We start from the raw sequence: 4541 nt of genomic DNA, 5'->3' as shown, positions 1-4541 counted from the left end.
TTAGGGGTACGGAGGGATTAGGATTCGGGTTAGCGTTAGAGTTATGGTGGGTGTAAGCATTAGGGTTAGGGTTAGGGTCAGGGTTAGTGTTACTGTTAGGATTAGGGTTAGGGTTTGTCTTAGGGTTAGGGTTAGGGTTAGGGTTTGTGTAAGGGTTAGGTTTTGGGTTAGGGTTAGGTTTTGTGTCATGGTTAAGGTTGGGGTTAGGTTTAGGGATTATGTTAGGCTTAGGGTTAGGTTTCGGTTTTGTGTTTGGGTAATTGTTAGTTTTGGTGTAAGCATTATGGTTTGTCCTATGGTTTTGGTTACGGTTTGTGTTAGGGTTAGGGTTAGGGTTAGATTAGTGTTAGGGTTAGGGTTAGATTTGGTGTAAGCATTACATTTAGGGTTAGGGTTAATGTTTGTGTCAGGATTAGGGTTAGGGTTAGGTTCTTGGTTTGTGTTAAGGTTAGGGCTAGAGTTGGTGTAAGCAGTAGGGTTAGGGTTAGGGTTAGGGTTAGGGTTTGTGTTAGGGTTAGGGTTAGGGTGGTGTGAGCATTAGGGTTAGGGTTAGGGTTAGGGTTAGGTTTAGTGTTACGGTCCGGGTTAGGGTTTGGGTTAGGGTTAGGGTTAGGGTTTGTGTTAGGGTTTGGGTTAGAGTTGGTGTAAGCATTATGTTTAGGGTTAGGATTAGGGTGTGTGTTAGGGTTAGGGTTCGGCTTAGGTGTAGTTAGTGTTAGGGCTAGGGTTATTGTTGGTGTAAGCATTTGGGTTATGATTGAGGTTAGGGTTAGAGATAGGGTTCGGGTTAGGGTTCGGGTTTGTATTATGGTCAGGGTTAGGTTTAGGGTTAGGGTTTGTGTTAGGGTTAGGGTTAGTCATTGTGTTAGGGTTGGTGATAGCCTTAGGGTTAGAGTTAGGGTCCGGGTTAGGGTTAGGGTTAGGGATCCTGTTAGTGTTAGTGTTAGTGTTGGTGTAAGCATTAGGATAAGGGTTGCGGTTAGGGTTAATTTTTGTGTGAGGGTTAGGGTTACGGTTTGGGTTAGGGTTAGGGTTAGGGATGATCCAAGCATTATGCTTAGGGTTAGGGTTAGGGTTTGTGTTAGGGTTAGGCTTAGGGTTAGTTTTAGGGTTAGGGTTAGATTTGGTGTAAGCATTAGGTTTAGGCTTAGGGTTAGGTTTAGGTTTAGGGTTAGGGTTTGTGTCAGGGTTAGGGTTAGGGTTGGTGTAAGCATTAGTGTTAGGGTTAGATTTAGGTTTAGGGTGTGTGTTAGGTTTAGGGTTAGTGTGAGATTGAGGTTTAGGGTTAGGGTCAGGGTTGGTGTAAGCATTAGGTTTATGGTTAGGTTTAGGGTTTGTGTTTTGTTTAGGGTTGGGCTTAGGGTAGAGCGTGTTAGCCTTAGGGTTATTTTTGGTGTAATGATTTGGGTTATGACTGCGGTTAGGGCTAGGGATAGGGTTCCGGTTAGGGTTCTTGTTTGTGTTAGGGTAAGTGTTAGGATTAGGGTTAGAGTTAGGGTTAGGGTTAAGGTTTGTGTTAGGGTTAGCGTTAGGGTTGGTGTAAGCATTAGGTTTAGGGCTAGGTTTATTGTGTGTGTGATGGTTAGGGCTGGTCTTAGGGATAGAGCTAGTTTTAGATTTTGGGTTGGTGTAAGCATGAGTGTTAGGGCTACGGTTAGAGTTAGGGTTTGTGTAGGGTTATGGTTAAGGTTAGTGTTTGTACTAGTGTTACGGTTACGGTTGGTGTAAGCATTAGGGTTAGTGTTTGTGTTAGTGTTAGGGTTAGGGTGAGATTGAGGTTTAGGGTTAGGGTGAGGGTTGGTGTAAGCATTAGGTTTACCGTTAGGTTTAGGGTGTTTGTTACGTTTATAATTGGGCTTAGGGTAGAGCGTGTTAGCCTTAGGGTTATTTTTGGTGTAAGCATTTGGTTATGATTGGGGTTAGGGATACTGATAGGGTTCCGTTTAGGGTTCTTGTTTTTGTTAGGGTTTGGGTTAGGATTAGGTTTAGCGTTAGTGTTATGGTTGTTTAAGGGTTTGGGTCAGGGTTGGTGTAAGCATTAGGTTTAGGGCTAGGTTTATTGTGTATGTGAGGGTTAGGGATGGTCTTAGGGGTAGAGCGTGTTAGGGTTATGGTTAGTGTTTGTGTAAGCATTTGGGTTAAATTGGGGTTAGGGTTTGTGTTAGGGTTAATGTTAGGTTTAGCGTTTGTGCTAGGGTTGGTGTAAGCATTAGGGTTATGGTTAGTGTTAGTGCTCGGTTAGGAGTATGGTCAGGGTTAGGGTTCAGGCTAGTGTTAGAGTTCGGGTTGGTGTGAGCATGAGGGTTAGGGCTACGGTTAGGCTTAGGTTTTGGGTTAGGGTTAGGGTTAAGATTAGTGTTTGTACTAGTGTTAGGGTTACAGTTGATGTAAGCATAAGGGTTTGGGTTAGTGTTTGTGTTAGGTTTAGGGTTAGGGTTAAAGTTAGGGTTAGATTTAGAATTAGGGATAGAGTTGGTGTAATCATTAGGTTTAGGGTTAGGCTTAGGGTTTGTGTCAGGTTTAGGGTTAAGGTTAGTGTTAGGGTTTGTGTTAGGGTTAGGGTTAGGGTTTGCATTGGGGTTGTTGTAAGAATTAGGATTAGGGTTAGGGTTAGTGTTACTATTAACGTTAGGGTTTCGGTCAGGGTAAGGTTTTGGGTAAGGGTTAGAATTATGTTTGGTGTAAGCATCAGGGTTAGCGTTACGATTAGGGTTAGAGTTTGTGTTAGGGTTGGTGTAAGCATTAGGTTTATTATTAGGGTTAGGGTAATGGTTAGAGTTAGTGTTATGGTTAGGGTTAGGATTAGGGTTATGGTTAGGGTTAGGGTTAGGGTTGGTGTAAGACTTATGTTTAGGTTTAACGTTAGCGTTTGCATCAGGGTTAGGGTTAGGGATATGGTTTTTGTTTGTGTTAGGGTTAGGGTTAGCTTTAGGGTTTTAGTTAGGGTTAGTGTTAAGCTTAGGTTTAGGCTTAGGTTTTGTGTTAGGGTTATGTTTAGGGTTAGGGTGATGGTTAGGGTTAGTGCTGGGTTAGGGGTCCGGTAAGGGTTAGTTTTTGGGTTAGGGTTAGAGTTTGCGTTGGTGTAAGCATTAGGGTTACGGTTAGGGTCAGGGTTTGTGTCAGGTTTGGTGTGAGTATTAGAGTTAGGGTTAGGGTTAGGGTTTATGTTAGGGTTAATGTTAGAGTTAAGTTTAGGTTTAGGTTTATGGTTAGGGTTAGGCTTAAGGTTTGGGTTATGGTTGGTGTAAGCATTAGGTTTAGGCTTAGGGTTTGCGTTTGTGTCAGGGTTAGGGTTGGGTTAGGGTTAGGGTTTGTAGTTGGGTTAGGGTTAGGTTTAGGGTTTGTGGTAGGATTAGGGTTATGGTTCGTATAAGCATTAGGGTTAGGCTTAGTGTTAGGGTTAGGATTTGTGGTAGGGCTAAGTTTAGGGTTAGGGTTAAGTTTGGTGTTTAGGGTTAGAGTTAGGTTTAGTGTTAGGGTTGTTTTAAGCATTAGGTTTAGGCTTAGTCTTCGCCTTTGTGTCAGGGTTAGAGTTAGGGTTACTGTGTGTGTTAAGGTTAGGGTTAGTTTTAGGGTTTGTGTTAGGGTTAGGGTTAGGGCTGGTATAAGCATTAGGGTTAGGCTTAGGGTTAGGCTTAGGTTTTATGTAAGGCTTATGTTTAGGGTTAGGGTTAGGGTTAGGGTTATTGCTGGGTTAGAAGTACTGTCAGTTATAGGTTTTGGGTTAGCGTTAGAGTAAGTGTTGGTGTAAGCATGAGGGTTAGGTTTTACCGATTGGGTTGGAATGGGTTAGGGTTAGGATTTGTAACCATCAGGTTCAGGGTTAGGGTTAGTGTTAGGGTTAATGTTAGGGTTAGGTTGAGATTGAGGTTTAGGTTTAGGGTTAAGGTTGGTGTAAACATTAGATTTAGGGTTATGTTTAGGGTGTGTGTGAAGGTTAGGGTTGCGCTTAGGGGTTGAGAGTGTTAGGGTTAGGGTTATGGTTGGTGTAAGCATTTGTGTTACGATTGGGGTTAGGGTTTGTGTTAGTGACAGGGTTAGGGTTAGGGTTAGGTTTAGGGTTAGGGTTTGTGTAAGGGTTAGGATTACGGTTGGTGTAAGCATTAGGGTAAGGTTTAGGGTTAGTGTGAGGGTTTGTGTTACGGTTATGGTTAGGGTTAGCCTTAAATTTAGAGTTAGGTTTAGGGTTGGTGTAATCATCAGGTTTAGCGCTGGGTTAGGTTTTGTGTCATGGTTAGGTTGAACGTTAGTGTTAGGGTTTGTGTTAGGGTTAGAGTTAGGGTGAGGTTTTGTGTTAGGGTTGGGGTAAGCATTAGGGTTATGTTCAGGGTTAGGGTTAGTGTTAGGGTTAGGGTTACGGTCAGGGTTAGTTTTCGGGTTAGGTTTAGAGTTAGCGTTGGTGTAAGCATTAGGGTGCGGGTTAAGGTTATGGTGAGGGTTTTTGTTAGGGTTGGTGTGAACATTAGGGTTAGGGTTATGTTTAGGGTGTATGTTAGGCTTAATGTTATGGTTAGTGTTATGGTTAGGGTTATGGTTAGGGT

Source organism: Ochotona princeps, chromosome 1 (genome assembly GCF_030435755.1).
Source record: "Ochotona princeps isolate mOchPri1 chromosome 1, mOchPri1.hap1, whole genome shotgun sequence".
Taxonomy (NCBI): Eukaryota; Metazoa; Chordata; class Mammalia; order Lagomorpha; family Ochotonidae; genus Ochotona; species Ochotona princeps.
Note: the sequence above shows the minus strand (reverse complement) of the source record.